The sequence below is a fragment of the Myripristis murdjan genome, chromosome 3 (assembly GCF_902150065.1).
Source record: "Myripristis murdjan chromosome 3, fMyrMur1.1, whole genome shotgun sequence".
In the NCBI taxonomy this organism is placed as follows: Eukaryota; Metazoa; Chordata; class Actinopteri; order Holocentriformes; family Holocentridae; genus Myripristis; species Myripristis murdjan.
Window position 1 is genome coordinate 13,308,375 of NC_043982.1, and position 14,687 is coordinate 13,323,061.

Genomic DNA, 14,687 nt, shown 5'->3' on the forward strand with positions numbered 1-14,687 from the left:
CAGGGAGCCCTATCTCATAAAATCATGTTCTCAAACAACTAAACTGCATTCACATTTTTGTCATGGATTATTTTTGTTTGTAGGTTTAGATCAAAAACATTTGTAATCCATTATTTTCAAGGCCATGCTATGAGGGAGTTGAGGTGGATAGGTAAAACATCTGACTTTGACTGAGGTGATCTGAGTTTTATGTCTAAACCTAACCTTACCCTAACCTTATTCAAGAGGTTTTGTTGCCTAAACCTAACTTTCCTTAACCTTGATACATTAGAAACAAGCATAATCTGCAACAAAATGTGTTTAACCCTTAAACATAATTAAGAATGCAGTAAGAATGTAGTTGTATGGGAATGTTATTTTTAGGACATTGTGTTGTCGCCTTGACTTGTCAGGTCCTTCAGAAATGAATATGAAAACAATGAGTGCATGACTGTGAGTATTTTACAAGCCACCACAGGGCTTTTCTTTGAATGGTGATGGTGGGCTAATTGGAATATATTCTAACACAAAATGGAGACAAAGAATCTAACAAGTGCAGAAGAAATTACCATGGAGAACAATACAGCTGAAATACGCCCAGCTAGACTTCTCCAAGGATGCAGCTTTGAGTCCTGAGGAGTAGCAAGGGCACTTTACAAAGGGCAAGAAATTGAATGTTCCCCATTAATGTTCATTATAATTTACAATAAGGCTGGTTGATGGACATTAAAAATGCAACCCCTGTGTCTGTCTCTGAAAACTGGGAGGTAGATGAATCACTAAAATGAAACATTACCTTAACACACAACACAATATAAAGCATTCTAATCCATTCCACCTTGAGTGCCAGTGTTACGGGCACACGCATATTCCTTCCCCACGTCTTCCCCACTCTAACTAATGAGAAGCTGTAAATGAGGAGGGTTGGACAGTGTTTGTTGAGGTGGCTCCGAGGGGTCCAAGGTGCCCTCACACACAGCAGTAGTGGAGGGGGTGACTGCTGGGCATAATACTTCACACATCAGCTGCCTCTCACATATGGCTGTCCTCACCTGGCCCTGGCTCCTGCCCCACCTACCTACCTACCTCGGCCTCCAGTTTGTTTTCCCAACCTGTGAATTGCTTTCCTTTTTTGTTGCCATGGCCCCAGAGCCAGTTGTTCCATCACTCCATGCCCTGCTTTTCACTGTCATCTGTCCATTACAAATCTGCTCTCCTTCCACGTTATACAAGGCCATTCACCCTCCTACCCCTATAACCTTCTCTCTATCCCTCCCCCCTGGATCACTACCCTCATCCTGCCAAGTTTGGCATAGGGTCACATCTGGAATGGGGAATCATTTCCTGCACCATCCCAGCCCTCCCCTCTCTCTATCCACAGATGGCCAGTTGATTTCAAGCCCTCTACTGTACAATGAATGCAGGCTGTTGGCAAACAGAGGAAGGCTGATGTAGGGGAGGCGTGTCGAGTGCTCCAATGCCTGAATTGTTTTTTGAAGAACAGATGCAAGGATTAATACTGAATGTTTCACACTGATAACTGATAACACAGGCATGATCTGCTCAGATGAGGGTTGACCTGCTGTGCAAGGCAAGGTCAGACAGTTTTGCATTAATAATATATTGCTGAGCTGGGATGGGCTGAGCTACTCTGTGATGAACTGGCAGGCTAAAGTGAGTTTGGTCTGGCTCGGAAGAGGTGTAACACACACATATATTGACTATTCCACATAGAGAATATTCACAGTCTGTGTTTCAGAACGCATGTTGTCTTGTCATCTCAGTTTTACTGTGTTACAACAGCTATTGCATTTTTGGATTTTTGGAGTAGGTATCGGTGTTGATTAATGAGTGATAACTTCAACAGTTATTTCCATGAAGTGAAAGAGCTTTTCTGTGTAAGAACGCTACAACACGTTAAAACCCATAAGCATCATCAGGCCTTTGATATGTCATGATAAGGCTTTTTGCATTTCAGTTTACCTTTGATAGTGTAGCTCTGCTTCCTCTTTTCCTGAATTACACCGAGTAATGAAGAACATGGTTTGAGAAAATGAGAACAAGCTAGTAAGGGTTTCAATTATCAGTCCAGTTTTGTCCACAATCAGTGTAAGTGCATTGATAACTCACATCCTTTTTTCTTGTTTCATTTTTTAATTCTAAGAGATAAATTGAAATGCAAAAAGGTAGCAAACAGAACTAGAGATCAGGACTCTAGTGGTGTTTATTGCTTTCAATATTCGTAGGCCATTTCATAGTAATTTTACACAGAATGATTACTATATTAGACAGAATATTCAGGAGGACAATATGAAATAAAGGGCTATGGCTCTTTGCCTGTTTAATAAGTATGCTATAGACCTTGTTCCCATCTCAGAGTGTGTCGTTTCACAAACCAACATAATCTGTAGCAAGGCACAACATCAGTGGGTTGCTATGCCAATATTTGCAGCACATCAGGTTTCTTTTTTTCATATCAAATAGGTTTTGCTGTATAGAGAAGAAACATTGGAAAGACTGGAGGAATTGTCTTTGCCATCCGTAAGTCAGCATTATCATGTTTTTTATTAGTATTTGGCCATAAATATGTGGAGGGGTGGCTTGACTACTGGTACATTACTAGCACCATATGCACCCTTACTTATCTATAGCCACAGACCCATCACTTTTAAACTGCTTACAGATGTTCTTGCTTAGTTGGTGGGCAAAAAATTCAACACACCTTAAAGCACCAGAGAGGTGAGAGAGGTGACAGTAAACCAAAAAATGACTCTGCCCATCACATTCCTCTGTCTGATTACATCTCTCTCTCTCTCTCTCTCTCTCTCTCTCTTTCTCTAACATCGCTGCCTTGCTCTCTCAACAATGGAGATGTGCTGCTTGTTGAATTGATTCTGAAATGATACTCTGCAATCTCACTTATGCTTTTCATCAGTTTTGGTTGGCTTGTTTGTTTGGCTTAGCAGCAAAGGTAAACTGATCCTGTATTTTGCATTATGGTTATGTACTTTTTATTTATAATTTTGTTCTTTATTTACTTATTGACATTACTATTATTTAAATTAAATTTAAATTAAATTTAAAATTATGATCTTCTGTATGTATGTTCCATAATCCCTGTAGGCCTAACCATGCAGTATACTTTATAACATAGACTGGATAATGTATTTGTAAGAGGAAAAAATGAGCACTGTCTTTCACACCTTGCCATGGTACTCATAAGTTAAGTTTAGCCTGGCGGGCGTCTGGGTGATGAAGTGGCATCTTCATTTGCAACTTGAAATTGACTGAAAACAGTAATAGCACATAATAATCCTCTGTTACTTCAAAAGAATAGCCTACACAAAAAAATGTGAACAGTGAATTACACAGCCTGACAACTAATATATAGGCCTGGTGGATTCAAGATTCAAGATTCAAGATTTTTATTTGTCACATGCATGAATGTACATGTACAGCAGCAGTGAAATGTGATGGCAACTACTCCAGCACTGTTCAAGTAAAATAAAATAAGAATAAAATAGTAAAGTATATATACACTCCTATATACAAGTATAAACATTAAGTGTAATGTAATATAATAAATAGGAAAATGAAAATGAACAGAGCCACACCTCATCACTGCCTATTATGTGTGCCTACCAGCCTTGCACCCCTGTTTTTTTTTTTTTTTTTTTTTTTTTTTTTAACATTGTCCTCAATGCATCGATGAATCCAAAATCCGCCAAATATCCACAGAATATTAGGTCTACTACACAAATATCTAACAAAGCCATATACCATCTCAGAATATATGAATTAACTAATTTCATATAAACACAAAAAAGTGGGGCTTTCTAAGTTAACTCAAGTTAAGCTGACGAATGTGATTAATTTGAGGATCTTAATTTGTTATTTAAAAATTGGTGCAAATTGATTCAATATTCAGCTGTGAACTACTTTTGACCCTTAACCCCACTTCCCCACTCCACTGCACATGAAGCAGCACACCCTGCTAGCACTGAACTACTAGATACAGATAACAGACAAAATGAATGGCAAGACAAACTGTGGCCCATTGGATGCCTGTTTTCCAGATGGAATTGGTGGAATTGAACTTGGACCACTGTGGTTAAGCCTCAGCAATTATGCCCTCTATACCGTGAGCCACCAGGGTGCCTCACCAATGCTGAGTTAAAAAAAAGTTTTGTGATATGCACAGCGTTGACAGTAGTGCAATATCCCCACCTATCTTGCTCAAGGAGACTGAGTCAGGTTTAATACTTGCTGTCACAGGGTTTTCAGACTGGCCTTTGCAGCTGAAGGATGGACTCTCTACCCCTCACACCACCCTGCTGCTCATTGATTGAGATCTACTGACACGGGAGGCCACATCAATAAGTTGAATTTGTCATGTTTGTGGAACCGTTCCAGAGCAATCCTAGCCTTGCTGTGTAGGACATTAATGTTTTGGAAAAAATCAGACATGGATGCATCCATGAAGAGATGCACCTGACTGAAAAAATGCAGTTAGGTTGGTGGTTACGGACTGTTCATATAGGGTCTCTGCCCTTTTCCATCAAATGTCCCATCATTGTTGGATGTCCATACTACAGCATGTACCCTAGAATATATAGGTATACTGTGCATATATATATGTATATATATATGTGTGTGTATATATATATATATATATATATATATATATATATATATATTTACAGATGTTATAGTATAGTAGTAACAGCTTAGTGCTGCTGAATTATTTGAAACCACAAAAGGCTGTGGTTGGTTCAAATCCAGCAGAAGAGCAGGCTTGTGATAGCCACCATTGATAATGTACCACTGAAGACCCGCGGACAGCCCTTGGGCAGAAACTAGCTGGCATCTGCTGCTGGGCTGTTTGTAGAATGATGAGCAAAACATCAGCACACTGCCAGTGGGAGAAGCCACTGCATAACGTAATGTGGAATTGCTGGGCATCCTGCCTGTGAAAAAACACACACATTTCCACAGCAAGCTTTGATATTTGCTGAGATCATACACACTTGCCTCCAATATTAGCCTGCAGGTTAGAGAGGCTGGATTCTGACTGACAAGTTGCCAGTTTGAATCCCTTGACTGACTTTGAGAAACTAGGCGATGGAAATGAAAAACACACTCCCGACTCTCAGCAGCAACCATAAAAGCACTCTTGAGCAAGGCACTGAACCACCAGTTGCTCTAGTGGAGCTGTACACATGCCATTGGAGTAGGCTAGTACTGTGCAAGTCCCAAGCGTAAGTGTGAAATCCTGAGTGTGTGAGTAAAACTCGCTCCAGCTTTCAACCACTAGCTGTAGTTGTAGCTCTTAATACAAATGCCTTCTGCATCAACTTGACAGTTAAGTCAACATTAAAAACTGTTACATTTAGCTATTTCATGCATATTTGGCTGTAAAAAGCAAACAACCCCCAAGCTCTCCCGTTTACCTAAACACATTATTTTTGTTATTATAAATCTGGCTTGGAAAATATACTGTAGCTGCAAAACTGAATTTTATTATTCATAACATTGCCTCCTTGCCTTGTTTTTTTTTTTTTTTTCCTCCAATGCGAGAATGGCACAAGATGAGAGCAGACTGCTGATTTACCTTCGTTTTACATTTGAAAGTCACAGCGATTTGTGTTATTACAGCTCTGTCAGGCTGATGGAGGTAGGATTGATGGGGCGGCTGAGTTGTTCCAGAATGTTCTTTATGAGAATAGAGGTTACACTCTTTTTCTCATCAACAGCTATGACACCATGATGAGTGGAGGCTTGTAGTTTTGACTGACAAGTAAATGCGGAGGGCTGCCACATACTTATATTTGGATAAGAGGGAGCATGTGACTCCAATTTCAGGGAAATAACTAGAACACTGCAATCCATGGAGCATGGCAAGACATTGTTATAGAGTTGTGGCAAGAAATAAAGATATAAAGGGAGGCAGGCAGGGAGAGGGATTGAGCGAAAGATGAGAGAGGAGAGAAAGGGTTAGCATTAGAGATGAAATTTCAGAAAGAGCAGGAACAAAATATAATGAAAAGTACAGCTTAAGTAGGAAGACATGGATAAACAGGACTGGTAGCATTTAGCGTTGTGGTGCATAACTTTAATAGTTTACACGTAGGACCAGCTACATTTTGCCCAGTAAAACAAAACAGTGCCCACCAAAGGCAAGAGCAGCAAACATTCATTAAACTATTATCCTGTTCCAGCAGAGCTGAGTTACCCAACTGACCCCAGCCAGTGAAAATGGGGGGGTGAACAAAACAAGGTGCATTTTATCAATTTTTGAGCAAATGAATAAGTAAAAATACAAGTGTAGGCAGATACAGCGAGAGTCTGTTACCTTAACTGTTGAAAAGCGTACAAAAAGAACAAGATCCAATAGTAGCCACACTGTGGTAATAGCTAGGTGTATGCACTCTATGTGCAGTGTTGGGCAAACACTCAAAAAAGTAATTAAGTTACTCACCACGTTCTACAAATTGTAATCATTACTTTACTAATGACTTTCTCTAAAAAGTAACAAGATTACTAATTACTTACCAGATCACCCAGATCAAACCCAGATCAGGCCTTATCAGAAGAATTAGACACCAGCTATGAGTACTGATCAGTTTTGCTTATTAAATTCTATTAAATACAAGTTTATGTCTGATCCTAGACCAGAACTCTTGGTACATCTCCAGATACAGAAGCAGACACAGCATCACATCACATCAGTCAACCTACAGCACTCTGTAACCCTCACAATGTTACCCTACTCTCTCTCTCTCTCTCTCTCTCTCTCTCTCTCTCTCTCTCTCTCTCTCTCTCTCTCTCTCTCTCTCTCTCTGTGTGTGTGTGTGTGTGTGTGTGCAGGGTCTTCATTGTCCTATGGTTTTCTGCTTGAATATCAGGGATATTTATCTGCTGGGATATCAAAGATATTTATCAAGTGATAAATACTATGAGGATTATTCTTCGCTGCAGTCACAGCAGTGTGTGTCACTTGCACTTGGAGGCAAGCTCAGTTCAAGATGATCCAAAGTGGTGAGTAGTTTTTGCCTTCATCAGTGTTTTAGTGTGTGGTTTACAGGCTGTTTGAAATGAAGCAGAGGCAGACTGGTCATGACAAACCTCCTCCAGACTCATCTCATTTCATATATTAGATTCTCCCCGCTGAGAATCCATATCTTTCAGAAACTAACAACTTGATCGTGAGGAGACAGCAGATTTTCCTGCTTTCTGAATGATCACGGATGATCTTCCTGACATCCGCCTACCTCTGTCACTGCTCTCTCCTCAGCAGTTTACTGATCCAACCCACTGCATGTGAACGTGACCAGGCAAGAGTAAATTTGATCGATTTTTTGATGTGATGGTGTGTTAAATTTGCCATAACTCCACTGAAGTCTCATGCTCAAGTAACATAAGTATTGTGATTTTCATCATAAAAGTCACTGTAGTGTGTTTTCTAACAATTAAAACATAATAAAAACGTTACATTACCAGAATATTATGCAGTATAATTACAGTAATGCATTACTCACTTTGTGTGTGTGTGTGTGTGTGTGTGTGTGTGTGTGTGTGTGCGTGTGTGCGTGTGTGTGTGTTTGTGTGTGTGACTGTGTGGCATTGGGGGAGGAAGACAAAGTCAAAACGTAAGGAAACAGAAACTATTTAACAGGTGCTGGATTATTTACGCAACATTATCATTTGTGTATTATTAACATAACGTTAATATTACATTTTTTTTTTAAAAATATCTCAGATATTGTCAGTACTGGTACATTGCAGCCGCCTCATAATAACTGAGAGGTGACAACCAGCACAGCAGTGAGAGCCAGGTGGGTAAAATTGGGCTTTGCAGGCACAAAGGGGAGCTTGTTTTGATCTGGGTCCACATCCAGAAAATGTTTTCCCTCCCTGTTTTGTCCCTCTGCCTCCTACAAACAGGAAAATGGCTCAATCTAGAGACGGAAATCAAATTTATAATCACTGCAGTTGTAGAAAGTGAACTTGCTCTCCCAATTTGTATTCGAGAGGTCAGTAAAGTGTAACCATACTTTTCAATGTCAGACTGTTCATCTGTTCAGCGTCTGTTGGTGGACAAAAAGCCAAAGAGAGAGACAGACATGAGGGCCTGTGAGGGCGTGGGGGTAGATAATCTGCCCCCTGTCCCTCCTCCTCCATTTTGTTTACATGCAGGATTTGGGATGATGTGACCTCTATGTTTTTGGTACAGTAAGAGATAAGGTAGCTAATCCCAAGGGACAGACAGGGGACATATGGAAAGGCTAGAAGACTTGTAATCAACATGATCGCTGTATTCCTCCCTTTTTTCACATTCCCAGTGCATCTCTCTCCCTCAATCTCTCTCTCTCTCTCTTTGTCTCTCAGTTTAATTCCCTCTTTTTTTGTGTGTGCGCCTGTATCACGGTTCCAGGCCTCCTCGAAAGCAGACATCAGTTGGCAGTTTATCTAACTCCATAGCCCTCCTTCATCACAACCAGCCTCCAGCTGTCATAGTAGCCATCCTTCCAGCCACCACACTGAGCGGAGGAGAGGTTCAGTTCAACAGAGCTTCTCAGATTCCTCCCCGACAGGTGGAAAACACACATCACGCCCTCCTAGGAAGTAGGAAGCAAGAGCAAGGGGAGTTTTTCCTCTGTCCTGTGGCTCACAGTGTGCCAAGCCAGTTATCAGCAGGAGGAGGTAAAGCAGCACCCTTTGAGGAAATAACTGGCTTTCTTTCTTGCTTGCTTGCTTTCTTTTTCTTTCACTTTATCTAAATACTGTATCTACCCATCTTCAATCTTTTTTTTTCCTATGCTCTGCCTCACTTTCACCCTCTCCCCCCTTTATTATTCCACAGTTGACACCAACACAGGTAATACTGCCTAATGTGACACATAAACTCTTCTAATCTCAACAAAGTGGCTGTTGCATTCTCCTGTTCATTCATCTGTGTTAAATCAAAGGTTTTATGCAAATAAGGGTTTTTAGAGAGTGTTATTTTCATCCAAATAAGCAGCTATATTAGGTTGTAAGCTGGACAGCTTTGAAATTACCATGTAAACAAATGTCAGGGATTCATGTTGAAATGCAAACCTCCGTGACATGCACCATATGATCAAAACAGACTTTCCTCTGTGTTGCACCTTTTTTAACGAAGTGACATCTCCCACAGAGAGGTTTAAGTTTTTAATCAGGTGAGTTTGTTGAGTGAATCATCTGCTCTGGTGTTTGAAACTAGACTGACCTTAAAGAGCTTAGCGCAGCATCATCTCTTCCACTGTAGAGACGAATATGCAAAGCTTTATGCTGTCAACTGTGCAAACTAGATAAATCATGTCAGTTAATGCCGCAATCCCACAGGTGAGCACATCTTGCAGGTGTGTGCGCTCTGATCAATCACAGTCCAACTTACTTATCCATACACCCTATGTACAGTACACACCTCTCTCCTTTTCTCCAGCTCTTGTTTGTATGAACGTACATTTTAGTTGCATGGCAGTGAGAGCGTTTAAACATTAAAAACAATGCATCAGAATATACGCGGCCTGTCAGGATATGTGCTGTGTACGGCCGGAGAGCATATTGCCAAGGCCCTGCTGTCTTGTAGTGAGGAGAAGTTCAGTGCAGCAGAAAGACAAAGCGTCACTCTGCAGTATTTATGAACAGACAATCTTTAGAGGGCTGGTGCTGAGTGCTCTTCTTTGTACGCGCCAGTCTACATATCCTGGCCTACATAGCCTCTGTGTGACAACGAGCAATTGTCTGTTGAGTGCTGTCTGCTCCTATAGGGGGAGGTTCTGTTTTGCCCTAATACTGGCAACACTGTTAAATGGATCAAACAATTGATTTTATTGGAAAACACGTCCACTAATGTGAACCACAACTCCAGAAGCAGCTCAGAGGTGGTGCTTTAAGACAGCAAACCCTAAAAAACATTAACAGTTGCGTTCATGCGCTTGTGAATGTGCAGGCCCTGTGAGGGTGGTTGGGAGCATCTGTGTGCATATGGGAAATACACTTCCTAATGCCTTAAGTCAGAGCTGAGTGACCGGGGGAGCTCTACCGGTGTGTGTCCTGTCTACAAACGTCCCAGATAAAAGAAGTTAGGCACAGCTGAATTTTTTTTCAGTATCAAGTATGTGCTCTTCCCCTCTGAGGTGATTTTGTTCTTTAGACAACATTTCTACCTGGAACTGCCAGTAGAGTCATCCATCTACACAACTTGCAGCATCACGCTCTCAGATATATGTTTCTCTTTTCTTTTTTTCACATTTGAGAACAGCCTCCCAGCAGGTGGTGTTACTAGTAGGCTACCCTACTAGTTACTAGTTAATCTGAGAGAGACTGTTTTAACATGTCCATAACAACACACTGTCAGAGCACTACAGTGGTGTGTGCATATATTCCTGTGAAAGGCACATTAGTTGTGGTCTCAGTAGGTAATTTTCCCTGTAATAATCACTGAGGTCATCCATAAAAACAAACAAACAAACAAACAAAAAAACAAACAAAAACACAACCATGGTTGTTTCAGACGGGAGTAAAAATCAATGAGGATGTCTGTGATATATGAAATTACCTGAAGTCCCCCTCTAAAACTCATCCTTTTTTTGTTTGTTTGTTTTTGTTTTTGTTAACAGTACCAGAGCTGATTAGGGCTGTCTGACATCATAACTATCCGTAACTGTACTGATTTTTCCCTTGACATTATCTTGAGTTAGCATGGTTGATACTGCTGTCTCTGTGCTGCAGTTTCACTTCAGTAACAGGATCTCACAAGTGCTGCTTATTACAACCTGCCAACCTGCCAAAGGAAAAAATAAAAAAGATTGCTGCCATTTGGCCAATTAGCAACTGTAGAATCCTCTATACAATGCCAATTCTATTCATCTGCTCATTCATTCCTGTGGTATAGTCCACAGATGTGGTCACTAAAAGCCAATATGTGGTGAACCATAGCGCCAGAGCACCTTAGAAATTAAATATTGTGGTGCTGGAAAATGCAAGACCAATTATTAATAATTACTTCTTATTCTTATTCTTATTATTACGACCAATTATTTTTGGGAGCCAAGGCCCAGCTTCTTAACCACCAGGCAGAAACAAAAACCTGCATAAAACTGCATCTTGAGGACCAAAATGGACTATCGAGGCACCAGAGCATGAAAAACCTGGGAGGTCAGCCATTTCTTAGAAACAGGAATCAGTGCATTTGAAATGAATAATCATCAGAGTTACCTGGAGCTCACATTTTGTCTCTAGCTTTCAGTTCATTTGTAGCAGAGCTTTGCATAAACAGGGAGGCATCCCTAATAAAATGGTGACTGATTGTAGAGTATAGCGTTCGTGTTTAGATGTGTTTTCCAAGTCCCAAGCTGACTTCTCTGTAATGCAGTTTTCTAAAACATCATCAACCATTCTTCTCCCTGATGAGAAATCTGGCATGCTCCCCTTGGTGATCACAATTTCCGTGTTCTGACAAAATGAGATTTCAATTTAGCCTACAAGAAAAGCTGTTCTCTTTGCTCATGATGGACTGCCATGGAACATCTGATTGCGATCTGCTGGGCTATGACAGAAGGAGTAATGATCCTGATCCAAGGCACACTTCAGATTGAATTTAGGTCAGCATGTTTGATTGAACTGACTTCCATGGATCACAATAATACATTGTGGAATATGACCCCAAAGGTCAAATGTCTTGCCTACTTTGATAATTACCCCTTCAAACTGTTGTTTTTCCCTGTTTTTCCACTACAATGATTTTTGGTATCAATTTTGCACTGAGCAAAATCTCCCTTTGGACCAACTCCCATAAAAGATCACATTTGGTGCAGTAAACAAGCACATTTCTTTGGAGGTGGTAATTGATATTCTTTCTGAATTTTGTTGTGCATAATGTTCATTTTCAGTTACAATGAAAACATGTGGCAGTGATCAATCAACATGAAATCTTTTTAAATAAAAAAAGTCAAACAAGGTGAGTGACCCTGCATGCCAAAACAGTTGCCTTTAGATTCACGTCAACAACTGTGAGATTATCCTGTTAGCAGATGAATAAGGCTACAAACTGACTGAACTAAATTTCATTTGGTTTTGAGAACCTCACCAAAACATATACACACATCTTTGCTTATCCAAATAGCTATGTCATCTATTTAAAAATAGAGAAGTCTTCATAAAAAAAAATTGCAGATTGGCTCTGTTAATTTCTTGGGATGGTTAGCCAACATGACTGAATTTAGGACTCCACAGTGTCTCTTTTATTTGCTGGAGGCTGTGCTTGGTGTGACCCTGCCAGTCAGTATTGGGTATCAGTCTGTGCCCCAGTGGTCCTGGATGATGCCATCAGGAATGGACGTGGTCTAGATACCACACAGGCCTTGCAATTCCATGCCAGATGCAGCTTTGTCACCAGTGGCACCATATGAACCTTTTGAAATTTAACGGTTCATATACGTCAGGGCTGAACCATCTGGTCCTGCAAAGACTTTGTGCATGCTGAAATGACTTTGAGGTTGATGAAATGGACAAGTTGATTAATGGTGGATCGACATTTACAGCAAGGTATGGATATGCAATGGTTTCTCATTGCTTTCATTTGATTGCTGCTTTGTTTCACCATATAAATGAGAATTTATTTATGAGCATTAATCAGTCTGTCACATATTTTAAATTAAAATTTTCTTTATTTCAATGCATTTTGCCCTAATTTGGGAATTACAATGGGGATTTCTATTGCTATAGAAGTTATCTATAGTCAGGTTGGTTGTACTCTTACACTGTTACGACAATAATTGATACCTGGGTACCATTAACTTCACTATGCATTTCAGATTGTTCATTCATTATGCCATTATGTATGCAGAGACATGGATCTGGTGATGTTTTTCCATGTGAGAGAGGATTAGCATGGTGTTGTCACACCATCTTTCTCAGTGAGTGCAGCCAAATGTGTCATACACACAGCAGGAGCATCATCCTGAATCATGACATTTTTTCATGACATTGAAGTAGGATCACATTTACCCTATTGGAGTTTGAAGTTTGTTCATTTTCTTGGTTTACCATGCCATTTATGTTACCTTTAAATGATACTGTAAGTTATGTAAACATGTCTTTTACAGCGATTATCATGGGACAATAAGATGTAATATACAGCATAGTAAAGGCAGATTATTCTTTATTTGTATTTTTTAAAATTAGGCTATTATTTGGCATAGGTCTAAATTAAGAATCTATTAAGAAGATATTGTTGTGTATTATTATTATTTAACATTTACCTGTCAGGCAAAATGTGTCCATAGGTCAAAAATCTCGATGTGCACGAAGTCAAGTATTACAGAAAAAGACAGAATGACATCAAGAGGGGAACGAACTTATTTTTGTTTTATTACTTCACATCTCTCCTAAATTTTCTTGATTAATATAATTGTGAAAGACCTGAAATATGCTTCAGAAAATGAGGGCCCTTTGTGGCACAGTTTACTGTGTCTGTTAAGGAAATGGCAAACTACACTATGTTTTGTCTTTGTATATCACTCGAGTTTCTTTAGTAATGTCTTGGTTGTAGACAAACTGTCAGGTTATCACAAACATCATATGTGGTGATGTTTTTTAAGCAGGCCAGATATCATGAGGGCATGAAACTAATATCAAATCAATCAATCAATCAAAATTGTCAGGCACAGAGCAACCAATTTAACCTATCCAGTTTACCCAGGTATAATGCCCTCAATAACCTCATCAAAGGTCCTTTCAGCATACACTTTACACACTTAGGGCTCTAGTTTCGCAGACCTGGCGAGGCGGGGGCGTAGCGCAGATGCGCTTCGCCAACTGGGTGTGGCCAGGCGGATTTTCCAAGTTTGGCACGCCGTTCTCGGTGGTGTAAGTACTCCGCCGTCCCTCCTACGGGCGGAGAGGAGGAGAGAAGGCATGGAGTGGGTTTGACACAGCCGATTCACATGTAACCAATCAAATGAGCCCCTGTCCTTGCCTTTAAAATGCGCTGCGTGAATCACGGCGTAATGAAAGTTTACACAACTGACATGGAGGTCTATTGCCGCAGGCGGAGCGGAGCCCAGGAGATTGGCGCGGAGCGGAGACCGGTGAGCAGTGCGGACACGTCACCAAAACCTCACAGGCAGGCTTCCGGAATGTCAGACACATGAACGATGCAATAAATACCGAAAAAAACACTATTCAATGCTACGATCACAATCAGCACATACATATATCTCCATATCAACTGTTCCGTCACAGCTGATGTCAGATCAAAGGAGATTGGCACTGTTTGTGTTGATTGTGAGGTTTTGGTGATGTGCGCCAGCCAGCCAAACTTCGACTGCGCCGGCTCCGCTGCGCCTTGCGCTGAAAGTAGACGTGGTTTCAGGAGGCGAGCTTCGACGAAACTGTCACTGCGCCAAGCTGAATCTGTCGGCACCTCCCCCCGCTGCGCCGCCACTCCCATCTCAGCGCACGAAACTTGGAAACTGTCCACCTCTCCCGTTTCGCCGGTCGAAACTCGCTCTGCGTGGGGCGGCGCAGTGAGGCGAACCCCGCACTGCGCCGGAAAACTAGAGCCCTTAGACTTTATGAGGCCTAACTAGAATCTAGAGTGCCACGTATGTTGTGTCCCATGGACACTGAGACAGTATTATTGCCTTCAGCGTGCCAGTGTTGCACACAAGACTATGACT